The sequence below is a fragment of the Chiroxiphia lanceolata genome, chromosome 12, assembly GCF_009829145.1.
Source record: "Chiroxiphia lanceolata isolate bChiLan1 chromosome 12, bChiLan1.pri, whole genome shotgun sequence".
In the NCBI taxonomy this organism is placed as follows: Eukaryota; Metazoa; Chordata; class Aves; order Passeriformes; family Pipridae; genus Chiroxiphia; species Chiroxiphia lanceolata.
In genome coordinates this window covers 19,478,238-19,503,348 of record NC_045648.1, presented here as the reverse complement: position 1 = coordinate 19,503,348, position 25,111 = coordinate 19,478,238, and the positions used below count along the sequence as shown (strand labels likewise).

At 43.6% G+C, this 25,111-nt stretch overlaps 1 protein-coding gene across 2 annotated transcripts in view; it reads left to right on the top strand.

The window, feature by feature from the left end:
• The first annotated feature begins 6,686 nt into the window (after positions 1-6,686).
• The window catches only part of TLN2 (talin 2), a 158,195-nt gene continuing 139,770 nt past the window's right edge, over positions 6,687-25,111 (top strand). For both annotated transcript variants that reach the window (XM_032699805.1, XM_032699804.1), the window contains exons 1-2: positions 6,687-6,774; positions 10,908-11,023. The gene's annotated coding sequence lies outside the window, so the exon portion shown is untranslated. The remainder of the gene's footprint in view (positions 6,775-10,907; positions 11,024-25,111) is intronic.

Genomic DNA, 25,111 nt, shown 5'->3' with positions numbered 1-25,111 from the left:
ATTCCAGAAACAAAGTTAATGTACTGTAACATCTGGGGAGCCAGGGAAAGAGCAATGTATTTCCTAAAATACCTGGCACTGCTCCAGTGCTTTATCAGCATCCTGAAAACACAGGCAATTGAAAAAACACCATTATTGCTGCATGATATGAGTTTCAGACAAAGCAAAAAGTTTGACATAATTCCATACAAGTCACATCCAATTTGGATCACTCCATATAATGGCCAAGCAGTTTAGAAGGCTAAATTCTATTTTCAAAACTAATACAATATTTGCATGTGCAATTTGTGCAGCAAACTGTGTTCTGTCTCTGGATAATTGACAAGAAAAAATAAGATGGGCAAACTTTTAAAAATAAACAGTAATTTGACAGGTGTTTTTAAAAACAACCTGGAAAACCACCTCCATTTATACTCAGGAATATCTGGAACTCAGAGATTCTGTATTACTTACTGTTCACATTGAGAATTATCACTCAGATGCATGCAGGGTTTTGGACAACTGTCCTCATGTTTATTTTCTGATCCTTCTTGTAGCAGTTCTGGAGGCCTGGAAGTGCTCATCAGACTGGAACATAGTTCAGCTGCAAACATAAATGTTAATATGTTTATCAGAAGCCATAGGGGACTTCTAATCAAAAGGTAACTTGAGTTGCCTTCCGAGGGGCAGCACCACAGAAAACAGTGTTTGGGAGCCAGAATTTTTCTGATGATACAAATGCCACACTTGAGAGCAGCAGACTGATTGACTAGGGATCAATTTATGACCCTGCCACTCTGGTACTATGTGGGATATATTTGTGAGGGATGTTCTTAGTCTCCTAACCTCCCACATTGTCAAATCTGTGTCCCATTAACTTGGCTGGGACGGACATTTTCTGTGGGAACCAAATGTGAATTACAATCCTATCCCTCATTCTCTTTGAGCTCTTGAAACTGCTGTTCCCTTGAAGTTTAGGTACCAAAACACGCCCTTTGTTTTCTGCAGTCTTGGTCTTGAGTATTCCTTAGCAATGCTGTTAACCCTGTAAACTCTTTTTCTCATTCAGAAATGGCTGACTGATTCTCTGCAGATATAACAACTACTGGAAGAGAGAAATTCAATTTCTGTTTCATATTGTATTTTGTAACCACAGGGCTAAAAATTAGTTTGATAAGATCAGCTGATCCTGCATTGAGAGACAGTGCATTGTCTTTTCATCATAACTAGAATTAGCAGAGCTAGGGAAAATTGGTTAGGTCATGACAAGATTGCTACAGCTTTGTGCATGACCTAGAACACTGTAAGCCTGCCTATATGAGATGAGACAGATATGAACCCTCCAGTTACCCAATGTCTTTGTTAAGGGCAGCCAGCCAAAGAGAATTTTTTGGTAATAAAATAATTCCTGAAAGAGGAAGATTCAGCAATGCTGTAATGTCTCTTAATAATAACCTACTCCCTTACAGAACTCAGTCTTAAGCAGGACCAGGGAAAAGTTCACTGGAAGGTCCAATTGCTACAAGAACTAAAAAGCCAATGTAAGTTAAGAGCTTGGTTGTTGTAGCACAGTAATGCTGAGGGGTTTGTGTGGTGCACTGGTATGGAATGGATAAGGAAGGTGGATGAAGCCTAAAAGGAAAACAGGAGTAGTGTTTACACCAGGCAAGCAGTAAAATTGGTACCCAGAAGCCCACTTTCCTCTCACATGCTCAAGACCTTCACTGAATATGTCAAGCACAAGATGTGGCACAGGGTGTTTTCCACCCACTGGTGGATACCTGGGAACTACAAGTGGGGGTGAGCAATGGGGAAGAAAATCAGAACCATCCCCCCTTCCTCTGTGCCTTGTCCACCTGTAGCACAAGGGCCTTTTGCTGCTTCTCAGCCCAGTGAGGTCTTGAGATACTGTCCAAGGAAGGGAGGGAGGGAGTGGTGGTGACTCTGGTAAAGTCAAGTGACAGCAATATGACTCAAGGTAGCAGAGGTAATTCAGTCTTCATGAAGCCCATGAACTGCCCACAACCCCAGGCTCCATGGTACCCCAAAGCTACCCTTTGTGCAGATCCAAGTCAACAAACCAAACTCTGCAGTTTGAAATACCTGTGAGTACTAAAGGAGAGACTTAAGAATCTAAATGATTGGAACTAACTGAAGGTATGTCCCGGCGTTGTTAAACTCAGTTGGAAAAGAGAAGTTCAAAGAGAAAAGAAAAAGCCTGAGTACAAATACAAACCATAAGTTAATCAGCTCAGTATCAGAACAGCAGAAGTGATCTAGAGAGCTAACAGGATTCACAAATTAAAGCTAAAGAGAGAGGGCTGCACTAGATTTTGAAAAGCATAAAGTTATAATGATACAGAGGAGAATACAAGAACCCCAAAGAAATTATCAGTCTTTTCAGGAACACCTAAATAGGTGTTAGTCAAGCAGAGGAAAGAAAAGTTCTCCAACTATAAAGTTAAAATTGCCATAAATATAAAGTCAGAATTACAATCCACTTGTTTATTATGACCAAAGAGAGCAGAACAATAAGAGCCTGTCTGAATTAACACCACAAGCCTGGACTAGCTCCTCAAAGACACCTCCTATTAGGGCTGGTAGAACACCAGAACCAGCTACACAAAGATGCTGCAGGATCTCTTGGCCTGGACATTTTAACAGAGCAAAGAAAACCAGGAGCCACCCTACAGTACCCAGTGAGAGTAACAAGACAGGTTCAGTCAAGAGCCCAAAGTTCTAGAGAGGTTTGCATCAATAAAGCAGATCCAAGATGCAGCCAGGAAACCAATCCACAGGTCAGGACCATGCCCAGTGAAGGGTCAGACACAGTCTAGTGGTGTCTACAGCAGGTCCATGTACAAAGAAGGTTCAAAGTCTGAACAGGAATTTGGGCTGCAAATTATAGTGTCACTCACAGAGCCCACAGCTCCAGAGTGACAGTCCCCAGACCAGCTTACACTGGGGCTAAAGGCCCAGGCTGAGCTTGTATGGAGCTCCTGGGCCACGTGGGCAGAGGGTGTGGGTGAAGGCCCCTGGTGAGGCTGGTCAGGGCCATAAAGGGCTGTCAGAGCACTCAGAACCATCACAGCCTGCTAATGCTGAAGTAATAATGGCAGTGCTGAGTTTTGCTTAATGTTATTCATCAAGGGTAACTTTGACTCATTCCAAATGTCATTTTATAAATATGTGTCTTAAACACAACTTTCGAAACTCTCTAATTTAATTATTAGCATAGTCCTGTCACACACACAGCATCTAGTTTATGTGCTTGGGTATGACTTGTGCTGCATTTTAATGTGCCTGTTCTGAGACAGTGATTTCAAACGCATTTGAAAGGACTCATGAGAGAACTGTTTATAACATACTTCACTGAAGGCACCCCCCACACACTTGGCTAAGCTCTAGTTCACCCAAAACATCAGCAAATATGCCAGTGTTGCTCTCATCCACAGGATATTTTAAGTACCAGAATGCTAAAGTAATTTCAATACAAGGATTAACAGAGGGCTATGAACAAGTATGACATCATTTATGGATAGTTTGTGTGGATGCTTCATGACAATTTTTGGAGATTAACATCTGCCTCCTGAGCTGGGGGGAAAAAACCGTCTCCAACATCACTGGCAAACCACCAGAGACCATCCCTGATCCCCCTAAAACTCTGGGGTTTAGTAATTAGAAGATGTAAAGATGAAGTGTTAGAATAGATGGGATGGAAGGAAGTCAGGTGTCCAATTGAATGGCTCAATTTTAAAATGTTCCCTGAATACAAATAAAGCTTAGATATGTGTGTGGGGGTTAATGTTGTTTTCCACTCAATCAGAGTGAATCATAAACATCACCTGTCACAGCTGGTAACTGCAACTGGAGTCTGATTTACTCTCAGGAGATTATTATGCCACACAGATACTAATATCTCAAACTTCAAACTGCTAAAATCAGTCTAATCATACTCCAGGAAACCAGTGGAAGACTGAAAAGAAAAGAAAGACCAAAGCTTCTGTAGAAATGCTAAAGAAGCTTTGGGTCTTATGAATACACTGATGTAAATGCTTTCAGATTCAGCTATAATGTTACTAAAATTTTTTTTTCAAGGGAAGTGCACCTATCTGCAAATTTGTAGAAGCTGAAATACTGTAAAGGAACCAGGAAGTTATACTTCTGTTCTCTATATCCACTGTACTGAAGCAAAAATATGGATATTTCTCATTACTGAAATAACAAAAGCTGGATCCTCACACGACAGATTGACAGAATGCCTTGTTAATTATTGTGATAGTTTTATCATGGATTCTTACTGTGGATTGCAGGTAAGTGCTCAGACCACCTCGTAGGGGGAAGAAGAGCTGGTTTGTGCCCCAAAGCAAGTCACTGGCTGGGTACAAAGGGACACAGTAAATCTGTCCAGACACACAGTTGTGTTGGGAGTAGCACGACATAAAAATGGCACAGGGGATCCTGGTCTTGCCATTGCATCCATACTGGAGTAAAATTTGGTTCTGTTTGATTTAGGAGGTATTTCTGCAGGCATTTTGCTAAATCTCTTTGCAGAGATGTCAAAGTAGCTGTTTGCAGCACAGAGGTTGAACCAGCCTTCCTGTGAACTGAGAGGAAACAGGAGAACAGAGGAATGACAAGGGCAGGAGAGACTGGAATTGTGGCCTTGCACTTTTCCGTGTGAGAGAACACAGAAGGTTTAAAAGGGAAGGCAGGAAAAGCTAAGGCAATCAAGGATAGCCATGGAGTAGAGGAAGTTTCTCTTGAAGCAATATTGCAGCCAGAAAATAGGATAATACAGCACAAAGGGAAGAATGAAATTTATGGATATTTTTAAGAAGGAAGTTAAAGTTGTATGCCAAATAGGGAAAACCACATTGTTGGGAGCTTATTATCGTGGTAGTAAAAGGCCAGGGAAAAAAACCAAAAACCAAAACAAGCCCCAAACTGCTCTTTGTGCAAAGTGTTATGGCTGTTCATAGGTAACTTGTATCTGCAAAACTATCTCTAAAGCACAAGAAATACTTCAGTTATCTCTTCTTTTTATAGGAGCCAGGATCGTATCTCTTTAGTAACAATATGATAACAGTGACTCGTTTGTAAAACTGCTATATTGGCAAGTGTTGGCAAGTTACAAAGCAAACCCTGTATAGTCTCTGTTTTAATTAACAGACACTCGTTCCTTTGCTAAAGCTGACACAACTTTGAGTGACTATCACTATAATGATGTTAACATTGTGATGCTTTGAACACGGTAGGGTGGGTGTACAAGGTAACCTAGTTAGTTTTTGTAACTACAGACTTAAGGTTAATTTGTTGCAGCAAAATTACTTTGGAAAGCAAAACCAGCTGTAGACTGAGGCAGATCTTTAAGCTGGTTACAAGTAAAAATATATACTAATGGCTGTACTTCAGCTAAATCAGATTAAATTACTTTAATTGCATGACTTTTAACTGCTGCAGTTTTACAGATAGAGGCCTCAGTATGTATGACATTAATTCATGTAAGGGATTTCTGTAGGTGTAACTATTTCTCATGCTGGTATCAATATATTGGTATGGAAACCACTTACATAATCTAACAGTGGTAGAACAGTTCAGAGAGGTGTAAGGAAAGCCCTGAGTCTCCTTTGCTTTGCAGCCCATTTGTTGCTGGTGTTGTGTCCTGGCTGTGTCAGGAACAGTGTGGCAGCAGGACCAGGGAGGGGATCCTTCCCCTGTGCTGAGCACTGGTGAGGCCACACCTCAGTGCTGTGTCCTGTTCTGGGACCCTCAGTTCAGGAAGGCCATGGAGGGGCTGGGGCAGGTCCAGAGAAGGGAACAGAGCTGGGGAAGGGACTGGAGCACAAGTGCTGTGAGGAGCAGCTGAGGAAGCTGGGGAAGCTCAGCCTGGAGGAGGCTCAGGGGAGACCTCATCCCTCTCTACCATTCCCTGACAGGAGGTTGTAGCCAGGTGGGGGCTCTTTTCCAAGGCAACCAGCGATAGGATGAGAGGAAACGGCCTCAATTTGTGCCAGAGAAGGTTCAGGTTGGACATGAGGAAGAATTTCTTCTCAGAAAGGGTGAGTAGACATTGGAAGGGGCTGCTCGGGGGGGGGGTGGAGTCACCGACCCTGGAGGTGCTTAATGAAGCGCTGGTCCGGGTGACAAGGTGGTGTTTGGTCACAGGTTGGACTCGATGATCCCAGAGGTCTTTTCCAACCTGACTGATCCCGTCACTCGTAAACGCTTCGTACGGCACAACCCGCGGGCGCTGCGGTGCTGTGCCTGTGTGTGTTTGTCACCCTGTGCCCGGGGGGCAGGACGCGGGGGGCTCAGCGCTGCCCGAGGGGCCGGGCGGGCTCATCCTCCTCCTCCTCCTCCCCGAGGAGCCGCCGTCTCCCGGTGCTCGCGGTGCCGGGCGGGCGGAGCGGGAGCGGCGCTGCCTCCGCGGCCGGGTGCGGGTGGCGGCCGGCGGAGGTGCCTGTCCCTCACGCACAGGTACCCGCTGAGGCGAGTTCAGCCCCCCGCCGGGGCCGGGCTCAGCCCCCCGCCCGGGCCGGGCTCTGCCCCCCGTCGGTCCCGGCTCCGTCCCGCGGTCCCTCAGCGCCGGGCGGGCGGGCGGAGGGTGCGATCGGCCCGCAGTGATGACGCGCTTCCTGCCCTCCCCGCGGGGGTCTGCGCCGAGCCCGCTCCGCGGCGGCTGCGGGAGCGGCGGGGCCGCGGCGGCGACGGGCGAGCGGGGCGAAGGAGGGGAGGAGGCGGGAGAGCGGCGGGGCTCGGGCGCCCCGCGGTGCCGCAGTAACGCCGTGCCCGGTAGGAGCCCGCGGGGACCCTCGCCCTACCCCGCCGGTGCACAGCGCGCGGAGCGTGCGGTCCCTGCCCGGCACCGGGAGGGGGAACACTCGGCGCGGGCTGAGCGGCGGCTGCTGCGGGGCTCGGGGTATGCGGGCACCGCTCGGTGCTGCGGGGCTCGGGGGATGCGGGCACCTCTCGGAGGGTGCGGGCAGCGCTCGGAGCCGCGGGGCTTCAGCGCTCGGTGCTGCGGGGCTCGGGGTGCGGGCAGCGCTCGGTGCTGCGGGGCTCGGGGTGCGGGCAGCGCTCGGTGCTGCGGGGCTTCAGCGCTCGGGGCTCGGGGTGCGGGCAGCGCTCGGTGCTGCGGGGCTCGGGCACCGCTCGGAGGGTGCGGGCAGCGCTCGGGGTCCGGGGCTCGGGGTGCGGGCACAGCGCGCCTCCGGGAGCTGCTGCCCCGGTGCCCCCGCGCAGCCTCGCCCGGGGCAGCGCTGCCCGACCAACAAGTTGCCGGTGCCAGGGAGCGCAGCCCGGCCCGGGGCTGTGCGGGAGCCGTGCAGGGAGCGGCCCCGGCTCACCGACCCTTCGCCACGAGCGGGACCGGGTTGGGATGCGAGGGATCCCGCGGTCCCCCGGCGTTTCCCCCGTGCCGTGCAGGGCTGGGATGGATGGAGGGAGGTGCTGGGGTGGCCGCTCCCTTCGCGTGGCCGGGCCGGGGTGGGTTTGCCGGGGCTGTTCGCTGTCGGGCTCTGCTGGCGACCGCGGTGCATAAAAGCCCTTTTCGCAATACGCTGTGAAGTGACGACCTCCCAAGGACGATCGCGACGCGTCTGCATTCGCGTGGATCCGTATTATCCATCTCCCTGTGTCCGCATCTCCCCACCGGGCCGGGAGCGGGTCGCGGGGCGGTCCCGCGGGGTCACCCCGGAGGGAGGGGAGGGCAGGGAGGGCAGGACGCGGCCCCTGCGCAGCAAACACGGGGGTGGGTGGGCGGCCGAGCTGCTCCGGAGCCTGCACCGGTCCAGGGCCCGCCGGGGCTCCGTGCCCAGGACTGAGCAAAGCACAGCCTGCCCGCTGCTTGCAGAGGGTCTGTCCGTGCCGTGTCCTGACCCCTCTTTCCCCCGTGCCCCCCCGCAGCTGGCTGGGGTGCAGGGCAGCCTTGCTTTGGGGTGTCTGTGGGGCCCCGGTGCGGTGCCGCTGCGTGGGAACACCTGGTGGGAACGGGGGCCTCTGCTGGCTTTGTGCTCACCTTGTGTGGCGCTTTTGTTCTGCTGACCTGCCATTTCAGGGGGTTTTTTTAGGCTTTACTTCTTGTGTGTTAAAATGCTGCTTCGATGCCTGGTCAGAAAGATTGTGGGAATGTTCATTGATTGAAAAAAACCTCTTGTTGGATTAAACAGTTGACCACTTCCCTCCAAATCTTTTTAAAGTTTTTTTGCAGGCCTGTATTTTAGAGCCAAGTTTGAGCCATATTAAATTTCAAGCCAGAAAGCCACTCCTGAGTTTGGAAGCACATTACTTAAAGGCACTGGGGAGTTCTGCATCATCAGAAAAGCCCAGTAGCTGTGGAACAATATTCTTATGATATAAAAACAAAGAATGCATTTCTGAGGTTGCTCTTGCTTATGTAAAACAACACTTATTTATATGTGTGTTGCAAGTATGAGTGCAAGCTGCCAGTGTTAGTTATAAATACCTTACAAATTGTGGTGTATGGAAAGCTTTCATATCTGTTTGAGGTAATGGTCAGCCATTCTTCCAACAGAACAGCTGTTAGCTAAGTTTGCTGTGAGTTAAGTTGGATGAACTACCTTTTCTGCTTTAACTTTCAAAACATGACATTTTCAAGGGAGAATGAGGGTTACCAAACAGCTGAGGAGGGATGGGGGTGTCTCTTGCCTCTTGGAAGTGCATTTCATTTGAGCTTCATAATGCTTCACCTGACTCACTGGTCACTGCAGAACTAAAGGGTTAACTGGAATTCTGGCTTATCTATTGATAACAAAATTATTGAGCTTAAGGAAGATAAGAATAGTTCTTGTTTCTGGCTACCAGTCTAAGTGTCTGGATTAACTACTGCAAACTCAGGCAATGTTCAAGTTCTGAATCTCAGCACAAAACTAGATGAAGACTACAACGATTTCATATAGGATACCCTTTAATTTCACCATTCAAATTACAGCAGTTTATCCTGAATAATTGTCCTGTGTGTTCTTCGAGTAACATCTGTTGCATGATATCATGTAATGGAATGTAGTACAGCCTAATTTAAGTTGATTTGAAACGTTGCCATTGCACTGTAGTAGTGCCTGAGAGGGCGAGAGGGTTTATGGTGTGCTCGTGTGATGAATAGATTGGTTACGAGTAGATGATGTTGGGAAAGATGAACTTGCATTTGAACTGCAAAGGATTAAGTAATTTTACTCTGAGCTTGGTTTGTTGTACAGTTTTGCTCAGACTCCTTTCATCATTTGCCAGCTAATCTAATCACTGAATTCTACTTACATTAGGAAATGCATCTATGGTTATAAATATAACTGAATATACAAAACACCACTACAGTAGATTCAAGTCTTATTTTGGGGTGGGAGGAGCAGGCTCGAAAGAGCTGTCTGGCATAGCTTGAGCTGCACAGTCTTCATGATGATTTAGAATTTCTGCTGTGAAAACCTTCTCTTATTTGGTATTGTTTCTACAAAGATTTGACTCCACATAGCAGGGGTGTTCTGAGGCATTAGTGTTTGGATGGTGTCACTCTATGTGCTTACCTGTATAATGTATATCTATTAAATTTGTGCACATGCAAAGTCTAGGTGACTTGCAAAAATGACAGTGCCTAATTAGTCCCCACATTTAGACAGTAGTGCAAACATCCACCTCCATTCCTTCTTGTGGCACTGCAGTGTCAGATAACTGGGATATCAGTGTTTTATGTTCCTGAAATGTGAGCTGAAGCATCCCTCCAGTCCATAATTTTAGCATTTTAGTTCCAAAAACACCATTTTGAGGTAATTCTCAGCTCCCAGTCCTATCTGACCCTCAGAGATAGTTGGTAAACTGCCAAATGTGTGGACATCTTGATTGTTTTTTTTTAATATGCAGAGTTTCTTGCTGAGAAGCCTTTCTCAGATGCTGCCTTTGCACCAGGCCATAATTAGGAAAGAAGTGTGAATGTGTTTACAGACCACTGTATCCAGCTTTCAGATATTCTTTTCTTTTCCCAGCCTTTGAATCTTTAAGAGGTTTGGCAAGTCTGCTTATGCATGTTTCTGCAGACAATAGAATGCTGATGCAAATTGAGAACAGCAAGCAGAATGGTTGGGTGTTGTTGCAAATGGGGGGAGGATGTCTTAATAAGGGATTATTGCATTTCATTTGTTTGCATTTGGATTGTAGTGTGAGTTGGGACAAATGTTACTGGGATGGAGCTGGAAATTGCAGTTTCAGATTGTCCTGTCTGTTGGTACCTGAAGGAAAATCCAGATTTTTACCTCTGGGCTTCTGCTTTTGACCACATATGATCCTAAGAATATAAATTATATTGAACTGAAGAATTTTTGGGGACAAGGGAGGTACAAATGATAAAGCAGAGGGTTTTTTTTCAGAACAGTTTGGCTTCCAAGTTCCAGAGGCTATATTAAGCAGAATAATCTAGGCTTTTGCAACTCCGTGGATGAGATTATGATTATGGACATCATGTCGTGCCTTAAGCTCTTGTGTGCTTTATTTTTATTGTGATTAAACAATCCATTCCTTTTTCAAGCAGAATGCCTTGAAAATAGCCCAAGCTCCTTAGATGTGTTAGGCTGACCCACAGGGTGCTGTGGAACCCTGTGTCTGATCAGAGTTTGGAGAATCGGGGCCTTTTGTCTCTGGGCACAGGGAAGTTGTGCCTTTGGAGTGAGACCGATGGGCTTGGGGATGAGAAGGTGGTGAGGAGCCTGTGGGTAGTTCTGACACCAGACCTGTGAGTGTGCACAATGAATTTTCAAGGTTTCTGTCCCTGCTAATGCTGCTGAAAACCCATTTCACAGCAGCGTCAGAGAACCATTTCCCTGGCTGTGCTGTGTGCACATGTGCTTATCTTGGAGTTGAGTTTGAATTAGCCTGCATACTTGAGGCAATTGTGATAACATTTTGATATTTTCCACTTCCAGTTGCAAGCTGGGATTTCATCCCCAGAGATCCACCCCCTCGATTCTCAAAGCTCCGGCGCCTTTTCACTCTCAAGCGTCTCCAAAAGGCTGGAAAATGCACTGACTGACTCCACAAGGTGAGGGTGACTACACAACAGTAAGTCTTGTCTTAAAATATCTTTACAGTATTGCAGTGCTGACTGACTTGTAGTCCCTTGACTTGGCAGCAACCAGTTGAATTTCTGCCAAGCTGGGCCGGGCTGGCACTGGAAGCTGCCTTCCTTTCATTCTCAGTAGGTAGCTCATCTTTCTGTGTTTGGGCAGCAGGGAGAAAGTGTGAGCTGAAGTGAATTGGAAATGAACCTTGTGTCTTTCTGGCAACTTTGGTAAGGCTGAGATTTCTTATTTCTGTGAAAAAGTGACAAATAACCCAGGAGTAAGCAGGAGGCTCTCAGTCTTCTAAATCACAGCAAATAACAATTGAGGTGATAAAGAATCAATGGTACTACATGGACTTTTTTGAGTTGAATAACAATTTACATTTGTCAGCTGTGGTAGAGATTTGTTGCTCTAATGTATCAAAGTGTTTAGTGCTTTACTGAAGTATTTGGTGTGGTGTGAGAACCTCTTTAACAGTGGTATTGTCTTCAGGTCTTCAGAGTTTTGTGATGCTTTTCTTATTACATATTCTTGTTTGTTTTCTTATAATGATCTCTCTCTACCTTTCTTGGGATTTGGTATATGTAATGTGGCAAATAACCCTTTGTCTCAGCTACCTCAAGTCCAGCTTGTACTATAGTTTGGTTATAGTGGTGCTATGTACTAGGAGGAAAGTACTGATTTTTCTGGAATGTGAGATTTAAAGTTTGTGTTTAGATGCCATAAATATAAGCATGAAGCAGTTCCAAAACTTGCTGGCTTGAATTTGTGCAGCAGGAAACATTAATTGGTCTTAAAGTAATTTATGGCAAGTACCTTTTACCTTTGTTGAATTTAAATGTGCCAAGTGCTGTGTAGGAAACTGTGAGGTGGGACTTGGCAGAAAAAATGGAAGCAGGGAAGGCAGGTCAGCAGTGTCTGACAGAAGTGATGGTGCCTGTTGAAGACAAGACCTGTGGTAACCTAGAGGGAGGGATTGTGTCAGGAATGTGATGGTGACTGAGGGACGTAATCCTTAGACATGATAAAAATGTTTAGATACCAGGACAGAATCAAAATTTAGCAATGAGCCTATAAATGAAATCAGGAAGCCCAAACTGAATTCCTGTAGCTTGCAAGTTCTGTAACTCCTGTTATTTCTTGTTTTTTGTAATTCTTGTAGTTCCCTCTCATTTTTGACTGAAAGATTTTCTTAGATTAATTTTTGTTGTAGTATAAGGAAACATCTGTTGACAAGGGATTGTCTGAACTCCCTGGGGAAAGGATCAAGCGGGAGCCACTACTGCACAGCCGGAATCAGGGGCAAGCAGAAGGAACCAGTGGCACATCTCCTGGGTCAGGGTATCACTCAGGGCCCTGCTTCAGGGAGGAACAGGTAAATGTCCAGCTTCAGTTTAAAAAAGCAAAGGCTGTGGGAACTGAGGTCAGTCTCTTGTGATGTTTAAAGTACTCCTTGGAAATGTTTTGTTTGAGAGCTGAGGATATACAGACCCCAAGCAAGAACCCAAGATCCTGTAGTGTGTACCAAACATGGAAAATACTTGGGTTTTTTAATTTATAGAAAATTCTGTGGCTGCGTTTGCAGTTGTGAGTGAGGTCTGGATCAGCCTGGTTGGTGCTGGATTAGGCTGTTCACTGCACTCTGAGAGGTATTACTGAATGTACAGAAGACTGAAACCTCTGAAGAAGGGATAGTTAACTTTACCTGGTGAGGTTGGACAGACTGGATTAAACACCGAACAAATCCAGACATGGAGCCAAGGGGGGTTCCAGTGGATCTGACGAGTCTTGTCTGAGGCCTCTGTGTGTGGAGGACATGGATGTGTAAGGGGTAGTTCAAAGAGTTCACAGGTGCTGTATGAGTGAGGGGAATTTGGTTCTCTCTCTGTCCTTGGAGAGCCAAGAAAGCAAAGGCCAGCCTGAAAAAGCCAAACCTTTCCTGGAGCAGGAGGACAGTCTGTTAGTGGTGCTACCTGCATCCATGGCTGTGGGACACTTAAAACTTTTCCCCTCTCCTTTTGTACCCTGCCTATTGTTTTGCTTAGAATGGCCACCAGAACAAGCAGATCCTTAACTCTTACAGGGAGCTGTCCCACTGCTGTGGGGCTGTTTCTGGAAGAAAACAGTCCAGTCTTGAAAAACCCCCTTGTAGCGGTCGCAGCAAACCATCCAACACCAACACAAACCCTTCCAGTACCATGGGAAATCATAACTGGAAACTTGATGAGCTTGAGGAAGAGACCGGTTGTGGTCAGTAGGTGACCACCTAGTTGCAAGTACATTTAGAAAGCCCAAGTGTGCAAATTTCTTGGTACTATTTGTGAGGGGGGAAGGAGAGAGTATCACTTTTGCTGTCCTAACAACTGCTTTGCTGCTGCCTGGTTTGCAGCAAGGCCCATCCATCCCAACAGCTGATGGAAGCCTGAGCTCTAGTGCAAATATTTAATGCTTGAAATTGCTCTATGAGAAGATTTAAGGAAGTGTTTCTTGTTCTCAGCTGACTTCTCTTTGAAAAGTGCTCTTAAAGTTCTAGTTCTTTACTTCTTGCATACTTCATGAAAGCAAAGGCTTTCAGCAGCCTGTTTGTATTAATTGCTGTGGTGGTCCAGGTGCCAACCAGATTTTAATCCATTCTGCCTAACAAAAAAAGCAAGAAATAGTAAATAAGAAACAATGGGATTTAAGTTTCACAAGGCACTTGCTTTTCTGTAAGAAATCCCACAAGACAAAGCATTCAAATATTGGGAGGGGCCTGGGCAGAGAATGTATTGTAAAAGTTTTCGTGTCAGAACTTCAGCCGACTTTATAAGAGCACTCCCAAGGGAATGGCAGGGTTTTGGTTACAAAGACAGGAGGCAGAGAAATACCTTGATTGTGGCACAAGTGTGTGGTTAAGGTAAACTGCTTATGCAGCAGTTGCTGGAGATTGTTTAATGCAGATAAAGGGAGTGTGCCAAGGGAGTTAGAAGGGTAGAGGTGCCCTGGGGATCCAAGCAGGCCACTGTAAGGCCAGGCTGTGAGAGTGACTGGGTAATGACTGTGAATATCTGTGCAGGAACAGTGTGTTCCTGCCTAATGCCATTATCATTCCTTTTCAAACATGAATTGCAGTTTGAAGCGTTACAAATGCCATCTGCCTATGAGGGCAAAAAAACCCCCTGTTATTTTTTGTTGAAAACTAAAACCAAAACACTGTGTTCTGTGTGGATCTTCACACAATCAGCCATTGCATTAATTTCTCTGGAATAGTGTTGCCAACTTGCCAGGTTTTCATTTAAGGCAGTGATTTCTGAAGATTTTTCTTATCTCACACCCTTATCAGTAAAAGCTTTGTGAGCACACACTCCCAAACTATGTATATTGTCTATAAATTATACACATATACTACTGCACTAATATAGGACATACACAAGAAATAGAAATTAAGAAAGGACTTTAGAAAATTTGTTTTATTTTTTAACAAAACCCTTCTTCTCTCTCATTTAGGAATCATTCAGTGAGAGCTCTGTGATTGAATATGCCTCACTATTTTTTTTAAATGTTGGTTTATCACTTGGATACAGCCACTGAGGAGCTGGTTCTAAGTTCAGTTTATTTCAATACTTTGTTTTAATGGCCACAGATCCAAGGGGGAGAAGTGCATTGCTGGTTGTGCTTACTAAATCATGAGACTAATTTTCCACTCTCATGCACTAACTATGAAAAGGTTTTTCTTGGAATTCATCTAATAAATCTAATTCATCTAATAAATTTCCATCTTCCCTGATGTCAATCAGTTGTTCTTACAGGCTAAAGGGAAGATGTTGCTTTCTTCTCTTCTCCTGAAACTCTTCTTTTGGAAATTTTTTTTTTTTAAATATTTTAAAGATTAGGAAATTATGTACAGCTTTCAGAGGTTTTTATAGGTGAAGTTTTAATTTTCACCAAGATCACCCAGCAGTGGAAACATTTCCAAGTATCAGTTTTCAAAACAGTCTCTGTAGAACGAGTTTCTTTTGAAAAACAGTTACTTCTGTGCTTCACTGTTAAAACATCAGCTTCACCTTGTGTATTTATTTGAAAATATTTGATAGACAGTGTACTACTGACAGCCAGCTGTCATCACAGAAAAGATCAGCAAATTTGCAACAGTTGTGTTAGTGGAAAAAACACATCATGGGTTAAATCTGATGACTCTTTTAAGCACTTTGCCACAAGGTAACTAGCAAAACTCAGTGTGAGAATATGAATTTCATGGTCACTCCCCATCTCGTTACAAGGTATTGTAAAGGTGCTACTATTTAAAGATCTTATTTTTATAACATTATGTAATCAATGACATCCTGCAGTGCTTTGGGCTCCAGTGTTGCTGCATCAGTTTGGCTGTGAATGATATAGTGGAAGAATTTCACATGGTGATGGAGGGGCTGCTTTAACTGGAATAGAAAAATAAAAGGATTGCAGGGTGGAGTTTCCAGATAGAACCACAGGAGTGTACACTTGCAGAGTTTCTCCATAAAACATTGTTTCTATCAAAGAAGTAATTTACTGTGGAGAATATGTGGAGTCTACTCAGATACATCTTTCCTGTAGCTATTCAGAGGAGTTCCCAGCTCATCACTGAAACAATGCAGCATTTACTGGAAGCTGAGACTTGTTAGAAACATCTGTGCATCCAGCCAGCAGCACAGCAAACCTCCCACGGTCCATAAGCTGTTCTAATACTCATTTCTTCAAATCTTCAGCTGTTTTCTATGAGTTTTCCAGCAGGATTTGCTGACAAAGGAACGGCATATTGTTTTCCATGTGTTATTTCAGCCATATTTTACTGCTGCAGGAAGCCCAAACCCTTCTCTGATGGTTTATGCCTTTGTGTCTTTTGCTATGAAGTAAGGAACCTTAAAAGAGGCTTTTATTTGCCATGGCATAAAACCAGTGGTGAAGAAATTGTAGAGATTTTTCCTCACCTTCTGGGTGCCTAATTTTTAAATGTCTTGCTAATCATGACAGCTTCATGTTATCATTATCTAATACGTCAAGGTACAGTGTGCACTTAGGGGGAGGCTCATCATTAATGGTGACAGATATAAATCCATATTTCAGATAGTCATCTTCATAATTTCACTTTATTTTTTCTTTGGCCGACTTTTTGTCAGATCTGATTAGATTGTTGATTTTACCTCATAATGTGTGTGACAGGGAGCTTGTACTGGGAATAGGAAGTGAGTTGTTGCACATGGATTTTGAAGCAAAAGCAAGATCTGTTATGGCATCTGTGTATCTCCCATAATAACACTTCAGAGTCTGTAGAATCAGAGGTGATTTTAGCAAGATTGCAATTGTAGAGAGCCCTAAAACATTGGTGCATTTCCCTGGTTAAAATTCCTTGTCTTCCCTTGCCTCATGTTATGATACTTTAAAATAGGGTATTGTGACAGCATGCAAATTTTTAGAGGCATGTCTTTGTGCAGTGTGGCCTTGGGTCCTGCCAATTAAACTTTTAGAAATAAGCATTCCTAAATAATTGGAGTTTTGTTTGGTTTTTGTTTTGGTTTGTTTTTTTCCATCTGGAGCTTGTAAGAAGGGACAGCAATTCTTGCAGTTTGTTTAGCAGCCAACACAGTGTAGTTCTCATCCTGCCTCAGGCTACAGCAGATAAATTCCATGTACCTGCTAAACATCTGCTATCAGGCACCAGTTCTGCCTTGGTACCCACCCAAAAAGAGTATCTGTTCATGTACAGCTCATCTCTCTGTGGCTGCCCTGTGAGTTGGAAGGACTGAAGTACAAATTTAGCCCCTGAAGAAGATGCAAAAGCAAGGTGGGATTGCAGATAATGGTCCTCGGGGTAAAAAGGATAAAGCTGGGAGTTGGTTTTTGAAATTTGTTTGCAAGGCACTTAAAACCAGAGGAGGAAATGTAGAATGAAGACAGAAAATAATAGAATAAAAGGAAAAATGAAAAAAGCATTAAAAAACCCCAAACAAACAAACTATAGTTACAACTTTGTAAAGGCCGAAGATTTCCAGTAGTGTGTATTGACTGCTTTTTTTTTCTGGATTATATGCATGTCAAATTTCTTGTTTGATGTTTACCTTTCATTATTTAAACTAAAACTATGTTACTGCCTGTGAAATAGTCTTTGTATTACTATGACCAGATACAGAAAGCAGCCATCTCATCACGGAAACAGACCTTACAGAACAATTGTATCCAATATCTTAAATAGATATTTTTTTTTTTCCTTCTGAAGTGGAGTTGTCCTGTAAGAATTCTCAAATTCATCTTTCTTTTATTTGGAATATTTTTCTTATGTATTCTGTGGCACGTAACTCTCCCGTGACAGGTGACAAGTGAATCAGGTTTCTGGAGACTTGTGCAAGTGAGATTTATCTTCCTTTTGGGCCTCTAGTGTTTAGTAGAAGTCGATTTTCTTTCTTCCTGGTCAGTCTACAGATGCTTGAAATACTTGTGGTTGTTGGGAGTTGAGATCTGAGCAACTCATACTTAAGATATCTCCAAGTAGCTTAGAATTAGAAAAGCTTTCTTCTGACAACGTACAGGGGATATTCAACTAAGCAATAGGAAAATGCTTCTTTATAAGTGATAAGCTAATGAAAGCCTAGTATTTGTATAATCAGGCTTGCCTGAGGTTATGAGTGTCTGTTAGTAGGTAGTGGAATGCAGGCTTTGGACAGGGTTGGTTGGCAATTATATTTTGATCAGTGTGAGTGTGTTGGTGACTGTTTGGTAGCGAAGCAGCTGCACGTGGGGCAGAGGAGCTGCAGCAAGTAGGACAGACCCAGAGGTCTGAGCTTCTCTCTGGCAGTGTTTGTTCCGTGCAGGGGACTGCTTGCATGGAACCAGCTCCTTCTTCACAAAGCACCTGCTGCAAAAAGAGCCCAAACTGAAGTATTTGCAGGAGAAAAATGAAAATGATAAGTCTCGGTGAAGAAGGTGAACAGGTGGATCTGGGTTATTTTGGGCATACCCTGGTTCCATAGTGGGTGTCCTGGGAACAATGCAATCAAACTCCAGTGCTGGTGCAAGTCACAGAGTCTAGAAATGCAAGGGTTTGTTAGCAAGGAAGCTGTTCAGCACAAGAGCTCCAGGGACATGTGGAAGACAAACCCTGACTGATAGTTAACTGAAGAGGGGATTTGAAGAACTTGTGCAGTTCCAGCACCCTTTTGTTTCTATTGAAGGCTTGTTTGCTTATTCAAGAAACAAAGTAGGGATCAAAGACACCATCAACAGGCACTGATCTCGGATTGAAGCCTGGTGTGGGAGCACATGGATGGCTCCAGACTGCAGTTTGTGTGGCTGGGTGTGTTTGGGTTGTGGCATATTTGGACACACCTCTTGAAAAGGCTTTTTTTGCACACAGAAGGGAAAAGCTGCCCATCCCTCTTGCAGTGGGATATATGAACCAGGATGGTCCTTCTAAAGCTCCCTATCAAAGTCCTTTGTATAAATCCTCAGGAGGGTTTAGAGCATAATACCTGCTTTATCAAAGAATACTTCTCTGTCATGCAAAGCTTTAAATGACCTGTCCAATATACAGTGGCTGCTGCCTCACTCAAAGGGGATAAAGACTGAGAGTGCTAAAGGTTCTCTCAGTGTTACCCTGCAAATGAGTGGTACAGTGCTGTGTCTTGCCAGTGGAATGAATAAGCAACTGAAGCCCTTGAAACAAGTATTTATGTTAGAAGAGTTTGATTATTTTTTTTTTTTTTTTTTTTTTTTTAGCTGGAAGAAATAAGCTGATGTGTTAAACAGTTCTGAGATTTTATGGAAAAGTCTGCAGGGTGCTGCAGCTTAATTTCAGTTTGTTTGTACAGGTAGCTGGTGGTTTCCAAATGGCTTGTTTGGGGGCAAGTCTTGCAATATTGTTTCCTGCAACTGAGCAAAGGAGCATAATGTATAGGCAAAAGGCAGTGCTTACCAGGTAGTGGAGAAAATGAGCTTCCCAGTAGCTCAGCTTTGAAATCCTTGAATCAGAAAAAAATCTTGTTTTCCCAGATACTCTCCTTTTCCCAGGCAGATTGTGTTGTCCTGCTTTAGTGTCTGCTCTTTAAAGATTCCAAATACACAGGAACTGAGGTTAGTCCTAAATAAAACAAACTGGAGGCAGGAGGAGATTTGCCCACTTCTAGCTCTGCGTGGGGTGTGTGTTACTGTTGAAAACCTCTCATTGAACCGGGTGGTTACATTTTGTGAGCTATTGTTTCAGGTTCTTGCCCCACTGAGATACCTGTGTAACTGCTTTGGCTGCACTTAGTGTTTTTTAAGGTTAAGGTGCTGTTAACAAATCCATGAGCTGGAAATGCAAAATATAGAGAGATTGTTTAGGTCTCCATGGTGACTGTGGGGTCCTGAAAATGAAGGAAAATATATTTGACTCCTCGGGGCCCTTGGTTACCTCCAGGCTCTGTGGTTTAAGCTCACAGCTTAAGGAAGTGTTTCTTCAGGCAGTGTGGAAATCTGCATACAATATAGAACATAAACCCTGGTTTGGTAATTATAACAGAGAGACACTACGGCAGTATTCAAGTAAAGAAGGGTTTTCTGTTGTTTTTTTGAGGGGGTTCGTAGAGGGGAATTACACTTATGAAATTACTTCAGAAGCAATTTGTAAATAGTACTTTGGGCTGCCTCCAGAAGGTGTCAGAAGAATAACCTTGCTGCCTGATAGTTACTACACTTGCAGACAATGTAAGTTATTAATGAGATGGTGAAATTTTGCTTTCTGTTGCATATACTTGGTATCTTCTGCTGAACACAGATCTTCAGTTAGTTATTCTCAGAGTCAGAGTCACTGGAGCACTGCTGAGATCTGTGGGCATGAGAGTAACGGTTCAGGAGAATGTGTATGTAAAATAAACACATATATGATGTGTCCAATCTGCCTAAATGGGTACCAATACAGCCTGTGGCCTTGGCAGATGATTGCTTACTCTAATTCAACTCTCACATCAAAATAAATCCACTTCTTTAGTGCTGACCATCAGAAAGAATAAATACACATTTGTTTTGAAGAATGGAAGTAATCTGACTTCAAGGTGGTTTGTTTGACTTTGTAAGGGTACATAAAGGATTCAGGAGTACATGGTGTTGGTTTTGAATGCTTTAACATGGTTTCTGTAAGTCAGAGACAAGGACCAGTCTTTTGCTGAAGCTGATGAAGTGTCAGACACTGAATTGGAATCTGAACTATTTTTGTAGCATTCTTTGACGTGGAATGATGATGTAACATACCCACTATCAGTGAATTATTGGCATCCACTGTTCATTTCTGCATCCTCCCCTGGAGAAAAGCGGGTTTGATGGTTCAAGGCCGAGTTCTCCCATCCCCTGGTGCTTCATCCTCACACAGCACGTGGCCCATCTGTGGGCTCTGGCGTTTTGGGGGTCAGAGCTGGGTGGCCACGTGGGCAGGGCTGATGTGATTCCTCAGCCACAAACAGTGCAGTGTCCAGGGAGAGCCCGGGGGAACGATTTTATCCTTGCACTGCATCTGTGGGGTTGGCTGAGCCATCAGGGCTTTAGGATTTCACCCTTCTCAGCAGCACTGCAGGCCTGGAATTGCTCTGCAAAGGTGAAGGCACAGACCTTCATGGGCAGGGGAATGTTACTCTGTGTGTGTCACAGCAAATCGGGTTCCTGAGCCCAGATGTGTTTGGAGTTGAAAATTTAATTTGAAACACAGACTTTGAAGGCATATTTTGACCTACAGCTCGAGTTGGAAGCTTTATTAAGCCTTGCATCCCTCCATCCCTTCCTTCTCATCCCATTCTCCAGCAATCCTTCATATCCTCACTGAGCATGATGGCAGTAACAAATCTGAGTTGCTGTATTCTGATGCTACTTGAGAAACTCGGAGAGCAGATTTTGCACACCAGTGTTAATAGTGGGAAAAGTCTTTTCTTAATCTGCAAATGTACGTATTTTTTTCAGGAAACCTAATATATTCCAATTTTTACATTATTTAAAAAGCTGTCAGCTGCCAGACATGGCCCATTGCAGGTCTGCCTGACTGATAGATGTTGCTTGTGCACAGTCAACCAAGGACATACCCAATCTTATTGTTGTAGAGGTTTTGTTTCCTGTACAGCTGATAATCAGAATCCAGTGGTGTTTATAGTATCACTGAACAGAAATTAATCAAAATAATGATTAAAATGTAGCCACATTTTTTTTTCTAAAATTATTATTTAGCATGATAAAAGTACACAAACAGTGTAGGTGAACAATTTGTTGTGTTTAATACTGTATTTTAGAATAGGAACATATTATGCATGTTCTTCATAAACTGGCTGTCCAAGGTACTGGTATAGTAATGTGAAAATCATTGTTTCAGTGAATGAATTTACAGTGACAAATTTAGTTATTTTTGATAATGAAAGAACACGTTTTTCCTTGATGAGTGAGATGGTGTCTGTAACAGTAAATATTAAAAATCAAACCCCATGTTTCTGAACTAGGTTACACACCTGATGATACCTTGTCTTGGGAGAGTTAGCAATTCAGGAAAGGTTAAAAATGTTCTGTTTTGCCTGTGGATATATTTCTCTTTTTGTACTCAAAGTGTTGTGACTGACCCCATCAGTTATGCCCTGTTACTGTTTATCCCAAAATTCACAAAGAAGCTGCTTCAGTTTTAGTTGTTGTATTTGGGTCTTAAATTTGTGCCATTTTTCCCCCAAACTTCTGCTGTGGTAAGAACTCCTGAAATCCTTGATAGCTACATGTTGGAGTACAGCCTGTGACAGTAAAGGGGTCATTCCTTGGAAGGTGAATACCTTCATAGCAATCCCTCATTGTTCTGTACACTGCTGCAATTAGTGTCCTGTGTTTCTATTTTGTAAGAGCCAATCCTATTTTATTAAAATTAGGACTTTGGAAAAGCCTGTCTCTCTAATGAGGTTTGGGTTTCAATACTTTGGATGAATACCATGAAAATTTCCTGTGCCCAGTTACCCCTTGGCCTCTGTAAGAAGCAGTTGTTTGTTTGAAGGATTGTCAGATCACAGGACAGACACTTGCTTTTCTTTGGTCCCTCCTTAGCTGCTCTTCAGAGGGAACACCTTTTCCAGTTGCCTGGTGCTGACACTAAATACAGCCCTTGTTTTTAAATGTGGGATGTGTTTGGCCACAAATATCTCATTCCAAATCTCTGTAAGAAATGCTCATTACCAAGTTATTCCAGCATCACCAAGTGCATCATCCACATGGAACAATTAATAATAGTGTTTTCTTCTCAGGTTGTATGTTCTGTGGGAAGGGTTTTACTCAGGGGTTGAGATTTATTGAATCTTGCATCAGTGCTGCTGTCACACCATCACGTTAAGGGGAGGGATTTAGGGTTTTCAGGCTAGTGAGGGGTGTGACCTTGCTGTGGATGTAACCCCTGGAGTGTGGGGGGCACACAGGAAGGGTGGGGAAGCTGGAGATGCTGATGTTGGGTGAATGGCTCTGACTTGGCATCTTTTTCTCAAATGCAGTTTTTGAAAGAGTTGGGGCATGTTAACTCCTCCCAAGAGGATGTCAGTTCAACTAGTAAATCTTCATGGTCCCTTAACCTGAGCTCCACTTTTTGAGCTATGTTTTAAAGGCAATCTCATGAGCAGTATAATTTCAGGTATATTTTGCTTCTGTTTCATTTCAAAGGAAGTTGTATTGGTTTGTTGTTGGTAACAGTTTGTGATAACCTCTTACCAGAGGGAGTGAAACTTCTTGTGCCAACTTTCAAGAACAGAGTTCTGCTCAGTGCTCTGTGTGAAGGACTGTGGTAAACAGGGTTCCAGAGACTGCTTCCTGCTCCAGGTGATCAAAGACAGTGCAGAACTCTGCTGGTTGTTGTGGCTGGGAAGAATTCCTGACCAGTCTCTCGTGTGCAGAACCATCTACAAACCAGCTTCCTGATGTGATTGACTGCAGTGCTGACCACCCAGCAGTTTTTCTGCCAAATAGGAGCATAAATGGACTGTGGTACAATATCCATCTGCTTGATGGAGATGGGGCAGAAAAACAGTTGGGCAGTGTATTGACAGAAGACTTAGTTGACTTCCAGTGTTCCTCTCCTCAGCCTTCAAAATGAAAAGCATTCTTATGGTCATTATTTTAAATTTAAATCAGTCAGACAGTGTTAGGATGGATTCTGCCTGACGGTGAGACAAGAGTCTCAATCAGCTGTGTGCTTTGGTATTTTTGTTGTGGGGAAGCAAATAATAGTGTATTTCATCTTGCACACTCTTTTTGGGGTTGAGCTAGAAGATGGAGATTCCATTTGAAAGAGCTTGTTTCCAAAAGTTGAAGTCTGCTTCATGGAGCACACTTGCAGACAAAACAGATTTTCAGATGAGTCCAACTGATGCAAAATCTATTCTTTCCCTCAGCTGAGAGCTGTGGAAAAGCCAATATTAGTTTTCCTTGTTTACTGCTCATTTCACTGCCAGATAGTTCAAAGTTTGCTGTGTTTGGCATTAAAATAAGTTACACACAGGACACTAGACGTTGCCTTTGATTATTTTGTGTTGTAGAAATGGTCAAAGCATGTCTTGCTGGCTGATGAAGCTTTCCAGTGCCTTCCTTAGAGTGTTGTGTTTGGAATACTTGTACCTTTCATTTTTTCCCCCTTCCCTGCACAAAAAGTTGCTTTAAGAGCCGCATGTTGGATTGGAAATGACCTTACTTGCCTTCAGTTATAAATAGCAGTGCAAAGGAAGGGGATTCCCCTGCTGCCAGGCCCCATTCATGGCTGGCTATTTTGGTTGAAGCCACGTCTTACAGTGCACTTTGACTTGCTGCAACAAATACAGTCACGTGCCAAAAACTGTGCACTTGAGCTCAGGAGCAGGGAAAGTTGCTGGGATACAAATGCTTTTTTTTTTTTTTTAATTTTTTTTTTTTTAAATTAGTGCAATTAGAGATGCCATAACATGTACTGAAGCAGTGCCCATGTGCTATTTTGTGTCCCTCATGCATCATTTTGGGCTCTGTTGAATCATGAGAAGCTGCTAATGGTGAAACACTACTGAAATATGTGAAGAAAATAAAACTTGTGCATATGATGGCTTGAAAGGACAACATAATTTCTTTGTTCACAAGGTTTTCTCTTTTAAGGCTGTGGTTCTTGTACTGTAGCTATTATGGAAGCACAGCACTCGAAATACATGGTAAAGTAACTTAGTAATGTTTTGGGGTGTGTTCTTTCTTTAAGGCAGCATTTCAACAGTTTTTTAAAGATCTTTTATATAAAGTGTTAGTAAAAATACACCCTAATTTAATATTAGAAGTGCTAAGTCTTCTCAACCATTTAATTACCTATATTGTGAGCTCACTAGCTGATCAGTTGTCTTATTAAAAATACATCTTTGGTCAAATGCAGGTTTATCCTGGTGTCCAGTTTGCAACTCCACCTGTAAGTCAGACTGGTTTATCTCCAGCTTTGCAGTGCAGGGAGTGCTGGTGTGTTGGGAGGAAGCCCTTGATCATTTAAAATGCCATCATATGGTTGATCCTTGATCTTGAAAGTAGTGCCACTGGGACAGTGTGATTACTAATTCAGTGGTTTCTCATGGATTGGATGAAAAACCAGCTCCTTTAACAGTGTAAAAATACCTGTTATGTGTAAGGAAGAGCAGAATTAGTGATACACCATTATTTTGTACATCACTATAACTTAGTTTTGAAGGGAAAAGGAAGCTAAGCTTGGCTTCTGACTTAATTAAAGCACTGATTAAATCGATTTGACATTGGCAGTAGATTTATGTCATTTCCCAAATCAAGACAACAAAACTGGGGGAGAAGGTTGAATTAGTTTGAAAAACATGAGTTGGGCATAGGCTCATGTCAATCCTTTCCATGTCAGACAAACCACATTTCCCTGGTTCAGCCTCTCTGTGATTGACACAAGTAGGTTATGACTGGTGGTTGTACTTTCAGTTGTTGAGATTCAGAGACAGTTGTGGTTTTTTCAATGCTCAGCTCTTGAGACAAGGAGAATTTGGCGTTAATTTATGTCATAAAATTTAGAGGTATTAACCACCGTCAACTATTTTTTTTTATTTTTATTATTGAAGAAA